Genomic DNA, 15558 nt, shown 5'->3' on the forward strand with positions numbered 1-15558 from the left:
ATCAATGTGCAAAAATCACAAGCATTCTTATATACCAATAACAGACAAACAGAGAGCAAAATCATGAGTGAACTCCTATTCAAAATTGCTTCAAAGAGAATAAAATACCTAGGAATCCAACTTACAAGAGATGTGAAGGACGTCTTCAAGGGGAACTACAAACCACAGCTCAATGAAATAAAAAAGGTTACAAACAAATGGAAGAACATTCCATGCTCATGGGTAGGAAGAATCAATTCATGAAAATGGCCATATTCACCAAGGTAATTTATAGATTCAATGCCATCCCCATCAAGCTACTAATGACTTTCTTCACAGAATTGGAAAAAACTAAAGTTCATATGGAACCAAAAAAGAGCCTGCATTGCCAAGTCAATCCTAAGCCAAAAGAACAAAGCTGGAGGCATCAAGCTACCTGACTTCAAACTATACTACAAGTGTACAGTAACCAAAACAGCATGGTACTGGTACCAAAACAGAGATATAGATCAATGGAACAGAACAGAGCTGTCAGAAATAACGCCGCATATCTACAACTACCTGATCTTTGGCAAACCTGACAAAAACAAGCAATGGGGAAAGGATTCCCTATTTAATAAATGGTGCTGGGAAAACTGGCTAGCCATATGTAGAAAGCTGAAACTGGATCCCCTTCTTACACCTTATACAAAAATTAATTCAAGATTGATTAAAGACTTACATTTTAGACCTAAAACCTTAAAAACCCTAGAAGAAAACCTAGGCAATACCATTCAGGACACAGGCATGGGCAAGGACTTCATGTCTAAAACACCAAAAGCAATGGCAACAAAAGCCAAAATTGACAAATGGGATCTAATTAAACTAAAGAGCTTCTGCACAGCAAAAGAAACCACCATCAGAGTGAACAGGCAACCTACAAAATGGGAGAAAATTTTTGCAACCTACTCATCTGACAAAGGGCTAATATCCAGAGTCTATGATGAACTCAAACAAATTTACAAGAAAAAAAACGAACAACCCCATCAAAAAGTGGGCGAAGGATATGAACAGACACTTCTCAAAAGAAGACATTTATGCAGCCATAAAACACATGAAAAAATGCTCATCATCACTGGCCACCAGAGAAATGCAAATCAAAACCACAATGGGATACCATCTCACACCAGTTACAATGGCGATCATTAAAAAGTCAGGAAACAACAGGTGCTGGAGAGGATGTGGGGAAATAGGAACACTTTTACATTCTTGGTGGGACTGTAAACTAGTTCAACCATTGTGGAAGTCTGTGTGGTGGTTCCTCAGGGATCTAGAACTAGAAATACCATTTGACCCAGCAATCCCATTACTGGGTATATACCCAAAGGATTGTAAATCATGCTGCTATAAAGACACATGCACACGTATGTTTATTGTGGCACTATTCACAATAGCAAAGACTTGGAACCAAACCAAATGTCCAAAAATAATAGACTGGATTAAGAAAATGTGGCACATATACACCATGGAATACTATGCAACCATAAAAAATGATGAGTTCATGTCCTTTGTAGGGACATGGATGAAGCTGGAAACCATCATTCTCAGCAAACTATCGCAAGGACAAAAAACCAAACACCGCATGTTCTCACTTATAGGTGGGAATTGAACAATGAGAACACATGGACACAGGAAGGGGAACATCACACACCAGTGCCTGTTGTGGGGTTGGGGGAGGGGGAATGGATAGCATTAGGAGATATACCTAATGCTAAATGACGAGTTAATGGTTGCGGCACACCAACATGGCACATGTATACATATGTAACTAACCTGCACATTGTGCACATGCACCCTAAAACTTAAAGTATAATAATAATAAAATAAAAAAAAATCAGTTTGAGAGGAGAGTGAAACAAAAAAAAATAAAAAGAAGAAAGAAAACAAGAATTTATTTCTCTCAGGTGCTAAACGTTCAATGTAATTTCATTTTGGAATGAGATTTACTCTGTGAGCAAGAAGGGAAGTGAAGTAAATATCCAATGATAAAAAGAAAGAACTCTGGTGATCCATAGAGGTATTAACCAAATGTTTCTTGTTCTTTTCTCTTCTCTACACGAGGTAGGATAACTTCTTGGACTTTTTGTGATTGGGTGGGCCATTTGACTTGTTCAAACTGTTAAGCTCCTATTATTTAAAGCGATCTTTCCAGCATAGAAATTGTCAATGTTTGAAATTGTTTCTTTGTTCCTTGATATAGTGAAAAGAGTACCTCTTTTGATCGTCAAAGAGTATGTAGCATGAATAGTAAGTAAATTATCCATGTGGCAAACCACCGAGATATTAGAAATGTTTCTTTGTGTGATATAACCTTGCCTATTCTGATATGTCCAATACATGAAGTACTAAAACTTTTCTTTACATGAAGAATATAAATCCTACATATGTGTTATTCTTGTCTGCATGATTATACCACTGTAAGTCTAGAACCCCTTATATAATTAAGGCCAGCTCTAGATTAAGGCAGGATCCACAAACTAATAGGCAGATTGTAGTTATGGGACACTAAAAAGCCATGGAATTATTTTTCCTTTGTGAACTCTATTTAGCAAAATATCAACTCATACTTGAAATTTAATAATTCTTGAAGAAATTTCATACAAAAAAAGTGAAAATGTAAAATTGTACAACTATTTTGAAGTGAACTAGGCAATTTAGAAACATAAAAAATGATTATCCCAAAAGACTCAAACAGTTTAGCTTCTGGGTATCTGCAGCTTGTTCCTATTTGTGAAGATAATTGGTCTTTGACACATCTCTCATAGAGTAAATCTAAATTGAAAACCCATTACAGTTTTATTAAATGTTTAACAAAGCCCCCAGTGTGGTGCCCTACGCCTGTAATCCCAGCACTTAGAGAGGTTGAGGCCGGCAGATCACCTGAGGTCAGGAGTTCGAGATCAGCCTGGCCAACATGGCGAAATCCTGTCTCTAATAAAAATACAAAAAATAGCTGGGCATAGTGGTGGGTTCCTGTAATCTCAGCTACTCAGGAGGATGAGGCAGAAGAATCACTTTAGCTCGGGTGGCGGAGGTTGCAGTGAGCCCAGATTGCACCATTGCTCTCCACCCTGGGAAATAAGAGCAAAACATCGTCTCAAAAAAACAAAAAACAAAAAACAAAAAAACTCAACAAAGCAGCAACACAAACACAAAGTCCACCAAACACTGTGTTACATGGGAGTGATATGCAAGTTGTTTCTTAAAAATTTGAAGAAATGACATTTCAGATATATTATTTTACAAAACTCTTCATGAAGTCAAAATTTTGTAAAACACAAAATCTTATTTTTCTGGGTTCCTTCATAAATATTTTTTGTTTCTTATTTCATTAATTTATACCCATTTTGTATACAACCTTTGATTTTCTTTAGGCTTTCTTTCTATTTTTCATTTTAATATATAATTTACTAGTTTTAAATGCATTTGGCATCATAAATTGATCTCTACTAATTTAGCTGCATTCAACAAGTTTTGTTAGGTAGTAGTTTCATTATATTTCACTCTAAATATTTCATATTTTATAGCTATTTCCTTTAGATAAAATGTTCATTTTGAATTTCACTTTTTTCATTAAAAATAAAAATTTTTAAATATATTTTAAATAAGTTAAACATCTATAAATTGTTTAGTTGCACTTTAGTCGGAGAACTTACCTATATGATCAAATTATTAAAACTTCATTGAATTTTTAACTTAGATTTTAAAGAATTCGTTCATACAATTTATACCTGAAAATCTTGTATAGTCTCTATGTATTGGTGAGTTATATATGAATGTATATATGTGTGAATCTCCCCTGCCCACACACACACATCCATACATACATACTTGTTAATTTTTGCTAGTGTTTACTACAATATATAGCCATTTCTGATGGAGGCATGTTAAAAGCTCTTGTTTTATGGCCTTATGAATTTTGTGACATTGTTACTTCATATTTATATAATTTTTTGGTACACAAAAAATATTTGTTTATAAATACTCTTTATATAAATAATTTTAAACATCTCTGTATAAATAATTATTTGTCATTTATTAGTTCTACCTATTTAATATAAAATATAAGTATATAAGTGTATCTATTTAGCTGAATTTATAATCTGTCTTTTAATGGTTACTTTACTCTGTTTATGTTGATTGGATATATTGCAGTCATAGAGGCTGCCGAGCAGAATTATTGGAAGCTGTCATGGCAACATAGTTGATTGATTATCTCCAACTGCTGCAAATTAAGATCCACCATATCATTCATGCCAAAGTCACACTTCCCCTGGACTGTTACCAGCAATAACTGCACAGTATACTATTACTATTGCTAAGCCATGGATGCCTAACACAGGACTCCTCCAATAGATATCTCTTACATGAGGTATCCACAAGGACCACGACTTTTCTCAGAAGTACACAGTAACCTCTCCTCCAATTCAGTTCTTGCTCCCTTTTCCCCATTCACTTTGGTAAGCCCTCATACTGTAAAAGCCTCCTTTTCATTCTTCAAAGACATTACTTATATGCCCAATTTATCTAAGCATTGGCCTTTAGAAGATTTAAACTGACACATCTTACTAGATAGATGAGGATTTATTTTTTCACTCACTACCTTGTGCCCTTTAAATCTTCTTTATATTTACCTGTTCATTTCTTCCTTCCCGCTTCTATTTAAATTGATAAAGCTTCTGTATAACAAATGTATTTTCTCCCTATATTTGGAAGCTTTGCCCTGATATCTATTCTTCTATTGTATTGTAACCCCCAGTTTTTATTTGGTTGCAATTGCCAACAACAACAACAACAAAAAACAAAAACAATGAAATAAACAACAACAATAAAACATTTCTAAGCTATCTAAACTAGATGTGGCCTTGTGACTCTATGCTGACTAACAAATATTATCTGATGTGGTAATAGAAATTACATCAAACATGACCCAATAAACCAGCAACAGAAAGAACACATTGAAATAAAAGGATAGCAGTCCCAAATGGCAACGGTGCTGTGCAAAATAAATACAGATTAAAAGAACAATAAACTCATGATAGCTCAACCAAGATTTTTAGAAGAAATGGACAAAAGAAAGCAATGCATGCTTTACAATAGTGGTGTAGACCACAAAATTAAGAACAAAGGGCCTAAAAAAATCAGAGGAATGGTAGATAGAAATTAAGAGGAGAAGATAAGTGTAGAAGTAAATAATAAAAAGTGGTTATCTCACCTAAGAATTATAGATATGCACCTAACAATGAAGCCTGAACAACTGGTAAAAATTGACACTAAATTTTCTGGAAAATATTTTGAGCTATGATATGAATATTCAGCTATAAAGGGCTTTCTTACTTTAAAATAATTTAATAATACAATATATACACATGGATTTCCTATCAATACTTTTGATTTAAATAATAATAAGCTATCTTCCAGAAAAATATCAATGTAACATAAAATTCCTTTCTAATGCTAAATGTTGGAAAATGATTAAGTGGGAAGGTTTGACTGAAACATTTTATATATATAGCCAGACTGTATTTCATGTGTGAAGGCTATGTCAAAAATTATCAGATATGATACAGCTCCAGCCTATGTAACCTTGGCAAAAGTATGTAATGATTCAATCCAGATTGCCAAAAAAAGAGAACTAAACTAAGGTTATAATAAGTAAACACATGGCCAGAAATGACAGACAATTGCTTTTGAACATGAATTTATGTCTAAGTAATTATTTTAGTTCTAAAGTTTGTAACATTAAAACCCATGAGGTAAAAATGGTAGAAAATGCAAGTTTCTTTATATAAGAATGGGATATTAAGAAGCCCTTGTTAATTTTAGGGAAAATACAGCTTGAAAAATAATTTTTGAAATGTTAAACATAACCTGTTATCAAATTGACAGAATAATTCATTAATCTATTTCATCACCTAAAACTAATACATTTATATTATATTTCTATTAAATATCAAAAAATGTCCAGTTTCTAGAAAGATAAGTGAAAAATATTATGCCTCCCACGCACTGAATACCACAGTTCAATAAGAAAAACTGGCACAAGCAGTTAATTACAAAAAATGTACAAATAACTATAGTATACCAAGGAAACACTGTCAAAGAATATAAATCCCTGTTTGAGAATAATCAGGGGAATTGGAATCATAGCAAATGGGACTGAAAAAACATTTATGAAATAAATATTAGGTCATTGTCAGTGGAAAGCAAAGCAAAATGATCATTTCCTAGGTAAAACATACAATAAAAATTATAAAGGCAAGAAAAAACATGGTAGAGAAAACAAAATCAGATTGGTGATACTAAATAATAATGGGACAGTGACTAGAAATTAAAATGGAAAGGCCGTCAATAGGTCTTGCCTGAGGCCTCTGTTCTGATCACTGTGGTGCGATCTTGGCTCAATGAAACCTCCTTCTGTCGAGTTCAATCGATTCTCCCCTCTCAGCCTCCCAAGTAGCTGTGGTAACAGGTGTGTACCACCATGCCGGGCTAATTTTTGGATTTTTTGGTAGAGACATAGTTTCGCCACCTTGGCCAGACTGGTTTCGAACTCCTGACCTCAAGTGGTCCACTTGCCTCAACCTCCCACCAGGGGTTGGCATTTTATTCTATTTTATTATTTTTGGCAGCAGTTGTGAAAGGGGTTGTGTTCCTTATTTGATTCTCAATTTGGTTGCTGTTGGTGTACAGCAGTGCTACTGATTTTTGCACATTGATTTTGTATCCCAAAATTTTGTTGAATTTATTTACCACATCTAGGAGCTTTTTGGATGAGTCTTCAGGGTTTTCTAGGTATACAATCATGTCATCAACAAATAGCAACAGTTTGACTTCCTCTTTACTAATTTGGATGCCCGTTATTTCTTTCTCTTTTCTGATTGTTCTGGCTAGGGCTTCCAGTACTATATTGAATGGAAGTGGTATAAGTGGTCATTTTTTTGTCTTGTTTTAGTTCTCAGGGGGAATGATTTCAACTTTCCCTGTTCAGTATAATGTTGACTGTTGGTTTGTCATAGATGGCTATTATTACCTTAAGGTATGTCCCTTCTACACCTATTTTGCTGAGGGTTTTAATAATAAAGAGATACAGTATTTTGTCAAATGCTTTTTCTGTGTCTATTGAGATGGTCATATAATTTTTGCTTTTCATTCTGTTTATATGATGTATTACATTTATTGACTTGCATGTGTTAAATCCTCCCTGGATCCCTGGTAGAAAACCCACCTGATCATGATGGATTATCTTTTTGATATGCTGTCGGATTCAGTTAGCTATTATTTTTGTTGAGAATTTTTGCATCTACATTCATCAGAGATATTGGTCTGTAGTTTTCCTTTTTGTTATGTCTTTTCCTGGTTTTATTATTAGGATGATACTGACTTCATAGAATGATTTAGGGAAGATTCCCTCTTCCTCTACCTTTTGGAATAGTTTTAGTAGTATTGGTACCAATTATTCTTTGAATATTTGATATAATTCAGCTGGGAATTTCTCTAATCTTTGACTTTTTTATTGACCATTTTTCTATTATCATTTCAATCTTGCTGCTTGTAATTGGTCTTCTCAGGGTGTCTATTTCTTCTTAGTTTAATCTAGGAGGGTTGTATCTTTCCAGGAATTTATCCATCTCCTCTAAGTTTTCTAGGTTGTGCATGTAAAGGTATTCATGTTAGCCTTGAATAATCCTTTGTATTTCTATGTATTGGTAGTCATATCTCCAGTTTCATTTCTAATTGAGCTTATTTGGATCTTCTCTCTTCTTTTCTTCATTAATCTCACTAATGGTCTATCAATTTGTTTATCTTTTCAAAGAACCAGTAAAAGTTTTTTTTTCATTATCTTTTGTATTTTTTTTGTTTTGATTTCATTTAGTTCTCCTCTTATCTTTGTTATTTCTTTTCTTCTTCAGGGTTTGGCTTTGATTTGTTCTTATTTCTCTAGTGCCTTGAGGTGTGACCTTAGATTGTATATTTGTGCTCTTTCAGATATTTTTATGCAGGCATTTAATGTTATAAACTTTCCTCTTAGCACCATTTTTGTTGTATCCCAGTGGTTTTGACAGGTTGTGTCACAATTATCATTCAGTTAAAATAATTTTTTAAATTTTCTTCTTGATTTCATTGTTGACCCAAAGATCATTCAGAAGGAGATAATTTAATTTCCATTTACTTGCATGGTTTTGAGGGTTCCTTTTGGAGTTGCTTTCAAATTTTATTCCACTGCGGTCTGAGAGTGTATGTGATATAATTTTAATTTTCTTAAATTTATTGAGAGTTGTTTTGTAGCCTATCAAATGGTCTGTCTTGGAGAATATACAGTGTGCTGATGAATAGAATGTATATTCTTCAGTCTGTTTTGTCTGTTATAAGAATAGCTATGTCTGCTTGCTTTTGGTGACGATTTGCATGGAATATCTTTTTTCACCTCTTTGCCTTAAGTTTATGTGAATCCTTATGTGTTAGGTGAGTGTCTTGAAAACAGCAGATACTTGGTTGGTAAGTTCTTATTCATTCTGCCATTCTCTATCTTTTAAGTGGAGCATTTAGGTCATTTAAATTAAACACTAGTATTGAGACATGAGGTACTATTCTATTCATTGTGCTAGTTGTTGCCAGAATACCTTGTCTTTTTTTCTTTTTTTCCTTGTGTTATTGTAGTATAGGCCCTGTGAGATTTATGCTTTAAGGAGGGCATTTTTGGTGTATGTTATGGTTGTGTTTCAATATTTTGAGCTCCTTTCAGGAGTTCTTATAGTGCTGGCTTGGTAGTAGTGAACTCTCAGCTTTTGTTTGTCTGAAAAATACTTTGTATCTCCTTCAATTATGAAGCTTTGTTTCTCTGGATACAAAACTCTTGGCTGAGAATTATTTTGTTTAAGAAGGCTAAAGATAGGATCCCAATCCCTTCTAGCTTGTAGGGTTCCTGCTGAGAAATCTGCTGTTACTCTGATAGGTTTTCCTTTATAGGTTACCTGATGCTTTTGCCTCATGTCTCTTAAGATTCTTCCCTTCTTCTTGACCTTAGATAACCTTCTTGACCTTCTTCTTGACCTTAGATAACCTGATGACTATGTACCTGGGTCATAATCTTTTCATGATGAATTTTCTGGGTGTTCTTTGAGCTTCCTGTGTTTGAATGTCTCTATCTCTATCAATGCCAGGGAAGTCTTCTTGATTATTCCCTCAAATAAGTTTTCCAAACTTTTAGATTTCTGTTTTTCCTCAGGAACGCCAAGTAGTCTTACATTTAGTAGTCTAACATAATCCCAAACTTCCCGGGGCTTCGTTCATTTTTTTAATTTCTTTTTTCTTTGTCTTTGTTGGATTGGGTTAATTCAAAAGTCTTGTTTTTGAGCTCTGAAGTTCTTTCTTATACTTCTTCAAGTCTACTGTTGGAACTTTCCAGTGCAGTTGCATTTCTCTAAGTGTGTCTTTCATTTCCAGAAGTTGTGATATTTTTTATTTATGATATATATTTCTTTGGAGATTTTTTCATCTGTATAATATATATATAATATATATTATATATTATATATATTATATATCTAATATATCTAATATATTAGATATAATATATATAATGTATATATATAAATTCCTTTAAGTTGGGTTTCACCTTTCTCTGATGCCTCCTTGAGTAGCTTATTATCTCAGAAGGCAACCTTGAATTCTTCTGATTTTTTTTTCTGGCAATTTAGAGATTTCCTCTTGGTTTGGATCCATTGCTGGTGAGCTAGTGTGATTGTTTTGGAATGTAATAGAAACTTATCTTGTCATATTACCAAAATTGTTTTCCTGGTTCCTTCTCATTTGGGTAGACTATGTCAAATAGAGGGTCTGAGACTCAAGGGCTGCTGTTCAGAATCTTTTGTCCCATGGGGTGATCATTGATGTGGTGTTCTCCCTCTGCCCCTAGGGATGAAGCTTCTTGAATGCCAGACTGCAGTGATTATTATTACTCTTCTGAGATTAGCTGCCCTGTGGAACTACCGGGCTCTGGGCTGGCACTGAGGAGTGTCTACAAAAAGTCCTGTAATGTGACCCATCTTCAGGTCTGTCAGCTGTGGATACCAGCATCTTTTCTGGTGGAGGTAGCAGGGTGGTGACGTTTACTCTGCGAGAGTCCTTGTTTGAAGTTTTGTTTACTGTGCTCATTTCCTCAAATGCTGGTTGTACTAGCGGGGAAGTTGTCACATGGACAAACTTAGGACCTCTGGCTACACAGGATTTTACAGGCAGTGAAATTAGTTGCCATTTTCTCCTTCCTTGGAGCAGGGTTGTTCTGTTATGAGTTGCTGTAATGGCTTTAGTTGGTTGACCTCTAGCCAGGAGGTGGCTCTTTCAAGAGAGCACCAGCTGTGGTAGTCTAGGGGGATACAAGTTTGCCCTAAGATCATCTGGATAAGTGTTTGGGTTTCTCAGGTTATGGACAGGGCCATAGTGCTCCCCAAAGTTTATGTCTTTTGTCTTCAGCTACCAGGTTAGATAGAGGAAGACCATCAGGTGGGGGCAAGGCTAAGCATGTCTGAGCTCAGACTGTCCTTGGATGGGGCTTGCTGCAGCTACTGTGGCGGATGGGAGTGGTTCTTACGCCAATGGGGTTATGTTCCCAAGGGGATTATGACTGTCTCTGCTGCTTTGTTCAGGTTGCCCAAAAAGTGGTGAAAAGCCATCAGTGACAGGCCTCACCCAGCATCCATGCAAGTGGTAAGGCCAATCTCACACCTGCCATGCTCCCTCAACAGTTAACAGAGCCGAATTTATACCCAGGCCTCTGCTGCACAGGGCTGAGATCTTGCCCCATGCCACAAGCCTACCCACTGAGAAGGCAAGCTTTAAGGCCTTACCTCTTCCTGTGTGTTGTGACTTCTGTGCTCCTATCTGCACTTCCTGCTCACACCCCCTGGATTCTGCCCAGGAAAATGTGTGCTCTGTTGAAATTATTACAAAGTTCAGCTGGATGTTTCTTTCTCCCTGTGGTCCTTTCCCAATTCCACTGGCTGTCCTCCCCAAAGACCTCTGTGAGAAAAAGTCAGAAATGACTTCCCTGGGCTTCTCTGAGGACCAGGAGTGCCTGTAGGGCTCTTCCTGCTGCTTCTTCTATTTTTATATTTTGCTCAGCTCTCTAAATTCATTTCAGCTCTAGGTAAGGTTCAACCTTTCCTCCCATGATCTGGATTTTCAGGTTCCCCAGTAAGGATGTGTGTTCACAGGTGGACTTTTCCCATCTCCCACTTTGGGTACTCACAGTTTTTCAGCTGTCTCAGAGTTTACAGCCACAAGCTACTGCTTTCAAAAGGTCTGTGGACCCTTCAAGTTTTATTGGTATATTCCTGCAGTGGTTCACTATGTGAGTCTCCACATGTTGCTCTGTCAGTCTGAGTGGGAGCTGCCCTCCTCGTTTTAATTACTGTAGAGGAATATCACTGAAAGCTATTCAGTACACTATAATTTTAAAAGCAGGGATAGTGTCTAGCTCATTATTTTATCAATAGTGAATGGCATAATTTATTGGTGAGTTATAAAACAAATCAGTAAGATTTCACTTTTAAAATGGTTAAAACATTAAAAGAAATGTAAACTGGTAAAAATGTTTTTCTGTAAAGCAAATTGGATGTAGTAAGTCTTAAATTGTGTATATCCTTCAAATTTGAAGTAATATGTCTTAAATTGTATATATCCTTTAATCTGTATTTTTACTTCCAAAGGTGTCTTAAAGAAAAGAGAAATATATATGGAAATATATTATTCTTATGATATTTTACTAGCAAAAATAAGTGTGCAACCTAAATGTACCATAATATGATAATAAATGTAGTAAATTAAATATGATTTACCTTTATATGAAATCTTATGTTGCTATTAAATATGGTGTATGGTGACATGGGATCATGGTAAATATATATATATATATTTATTATAATTTTAAATAATGTATTTGCATGTATATAAAGACTATTTTTATAAATGTATTCAATTAAATCTGAACTCTTACAATGTGCTGGTCACTCTTTTAAAGTGGTGCAAACACTTGGATGTAAAAGACATTGTGCTACAAGAGCTCCACCATTGCAAACTGGATTTTAATACTTAGTTTGAAATTACTTGTTAAGGAAATGAATTATATTTTTATTTAAATCAATCTTGATACATATGTGGTTAAAACTTCAAGCCTCTTGAAATAATTCTTACTACTTTGCATCTGGAAAAAGGAGACAGAATGTCTGAGTGTTCTCAGTGAATATTGGTGCACTAATATAGCCTTAGCTCATAGACTAATCGATTCAGACTGGCTGAGATTAAGTTGACTTGTATATATTTTTTAATCTCCCTAAGGCTCTTTCCTCTTCATAAAACAAAGGGCTAAATAAATTTATATTAGCTGAACTATAAGATTTTAAAATGATATAATCTAAGTATTCAGCATCTTAACCTATTGTAAATTCTCAAAACATTATTCTCAAAAATTATTATTAATTCTTAGAAGAGAAGGTGAGAAGGAGAGAATGGAAAGTGAGGAGAAATAGTCAAGAGCTTCAATAGAGGAACACAGGAACTAGCTTTGACACAAAATATGATGTGCTAAATTCTGCTTAGCTTGAGAGTGAAAGATAATATTACTGAAGATTCCTTAGAGCAGATGATATTTGACTTTGTCCTTAAAGGCAGGTTTTGCTGTCTGAAGAAGAAAGAAAAAGGCGTTTTCACACACAGGTATTATTTTTGTAGATATGACAATAAGTAGATCATATGCCATTTTGGGGAATATTTTACCCAATAAGACAGTTTTGTGATACCTTTTGGTTTTAAAAGAACAATGTTTGTGGTATTGTTGGTGGAGGTGTTGGCTTTTTCTTTTTTTCCTTGCCAAGTTTCTTTTCTCCTAATTTCCACTTATTTTCTCTTTTGGCCAAACTGCTTTGATTAACCTAACTCTGGGCCTAAATAGCTGAAGACGTTAATGATTCTCTGGAACCAGGACTTGGCAGTAATAATTCCTAGCTTGAACTTGGGAACAAGATTTGGGGCAATTTGCTAATACTTTGTGGCATGGAGCCTGGCTTAAAAACGTATAACAAATACAGTTTCTTCAAATGAAGAAGAATATAGTTAATGGCTCTAGAAAAATCCCCCAATGGGGAGTCTCGATCCATCTTTAACATCTGCAACTTTTTAAAGAGAATATTTCTTCGGATAATAAGACTGGCCTTTAAATTAGTTGAAGAGTGTATGTCTCATGTTAAAAATAGATTAATTTACCTGGTTTACAACAGAGTAGTTAAAATTTATGCACCAAAGCTGTGTTGGAAATAGAACGTGTGACCAACTTTCAGCAATATTATTTATTTATTACTTTTCTTTTTCCAATATTTATTTTAGGTTCAAGGGGTACATATGCAGATTTTTTCTGTGGGTAAATTGCATATTGTAGGGATTTGGTATACAGAATATTTTGTCATCATAATCATCATAATACCCACTAGGTAATTTTCAATTCTCACTCTCCTCCTATCCTTCACCCTCAAGCAGATCCCAGTGTCTATGGTTTCCTTCTTTGTGTCCTTATGTACTCAGTGTTTAGCATCCTTTTATAAGTGAAAACGTGGTATTTGGTTTTCTGTTCCTGTGTTAATTCCTTAGGATAATGGCCTCCATCTCCATGCATGTTGTTGCAAAGGACATGATCTCTTTTGTTTTTTGTTTTTGTTTTTGTTTTTTTTTTTTTGAGTCAGAGTCTTGCACTGTCACACGGGCTGGAGTGCAATGGCACGATCTCGGCTCAATGCAACTCTGCCTCCTGGGTTCAATCAATTCTCCTGCCTCAACCTCCTGAGTAGCTGGGATTATAGGCAAGCACCACCACGCCCGGCTAATTTTTTGTATTTTTAGTAGAGACAGGGTTTCACTATGTTGAACAGGCTGGTCTTGAACTCCTTGTGATCCGCCTGCCTCAGCCTCCCAAAGTGCTGTGATTACAGATGTGAACCAACATGCCTGACTGATCTGATTTTTTTTTTTTATGGCTATGTAGCATTCTATGGTGTATATCTACCACATTTTTTCTTGTCCAGTCCACCACTGATGGGCATCTAGATTGATTTCATACCTTTGCTGTTGTGAACTGTGCTGTGAACATACACATGCATATGTCTTTAAGGTAAAATGATTTGTGCTCCTTTAAGTATATACTTAGTTATGGGATTGCTGAGTCAAATAGTCATTGTATTAAGTTCTTTGCAAAATCTCCAGACTGCTTTCCACAGTGGCTGAACTAATTTACATTTTTACCAGCAGTATATAAACATTTCCTTTTTATCTGCAGTCTCATCAGCATATGTCATTTTTTTAACTTTTTAATAATACCCATTCCAACTGGTGTGAAATGATATCACATCATAGTTTTGATTTACATTTCCCTAATAGTTAATAATATTGAGAATTTTTTCATATGCTTGTTGGCCAGGTGTATGTCTTACTTTGAGAAGTGTCTGCTCATGTCCTTTGCCCATCTTTTAATGGGGTTGTTTGTTTTTTTGCTTATTGATTTGTTTAAGTCCCTTATAGATTCTTGATATTAGACCTTTGTCAGATGCACAGTTTGCAAATATTTTTCCCATTCTATAGGTCAACTGTTTACTCTGTAAGTTTATTTTGCTCTGCAAAAGCTCTTTAGTTTAATTAGATCCACTTGTCAATTTTTGTTTTTGTTGCAATTGCTTTTGGAGTTTTCATCTTGAGTTCTTCGCCAGGGCCAATGTCCAGCATGGTATTTCCTGGGTTTTCTTCTAGAGTTTTTGTAGTTTAGCAGTAGAATTTAAAAGGCTTGGTAAATATTTCTGCTTGGGTCTCAGAGCTCATTAATGCCTGGTCACTCAAGTCATGGTCAAAGTTTTGATAGCCTCTTAAAAAAATTATCCCATAGCTTTTTTCTCTCTGGTGAAGTCTAAGTAAGGCAGCTGCTACTTCTGAAAACAAAAGCACTTATAGAAATGTCATTTTTTCAATTTTCATATGAGATAGGCTCATTTGCTATAAAAACTTTAGCTTTCCAGGGCAATTCCACTCCTCCCACCTCCATACTTTCTCAGTCTGGAAATGTATCTTCTTGAAGTAGATGAAATAAATCTGAAACTGTTTGTTTTAGGGATAAGAATGTAGTAGACAGCCTCTAGTATAGCACCCAATGATTTCTGCCTCCCAGTATACACACTTTTGTATAAACCCTTCCCCTTTAGTCTGGGCTGGATTTATTAACTGCCTTCTACCAAATAGAACACACAAGAAGTTATTTGATACCAGTTCTGTCTGTGATTAGAATATTACAGGTCATGACTTCCATCTTTGATTTTCTTTCTCTCTCTTCCTCTTCCTCTTTCTCTCTCTCTCTCTCACACACACACACACACACACACACACACACACACACACACACACTCTCTTTATTTAATTACAAGCTCAGGGGCAAGGCAGCTGTAATGTCATAAGGCAGCCTTGTAGAGAGTCTAACATGAGTGAAATTGAAGCAGATTTTTCCCC

The sequence above is a fragment of the Pongo pygmaeus genome, chromosome 3, assembly GCF_028885625.2.
Source record: "Pongo pygmaeus isolate AG05252 chromosome 3, NHGRI_mPonPyg2-v2.0_pri, whole genome shotgun sequence".
Lineage (NCBI taxonomy): Eukaryota > Metazoa > Chordata > Mammalia > Primates > Hominidae > Pongo > Pongo pygmaeus.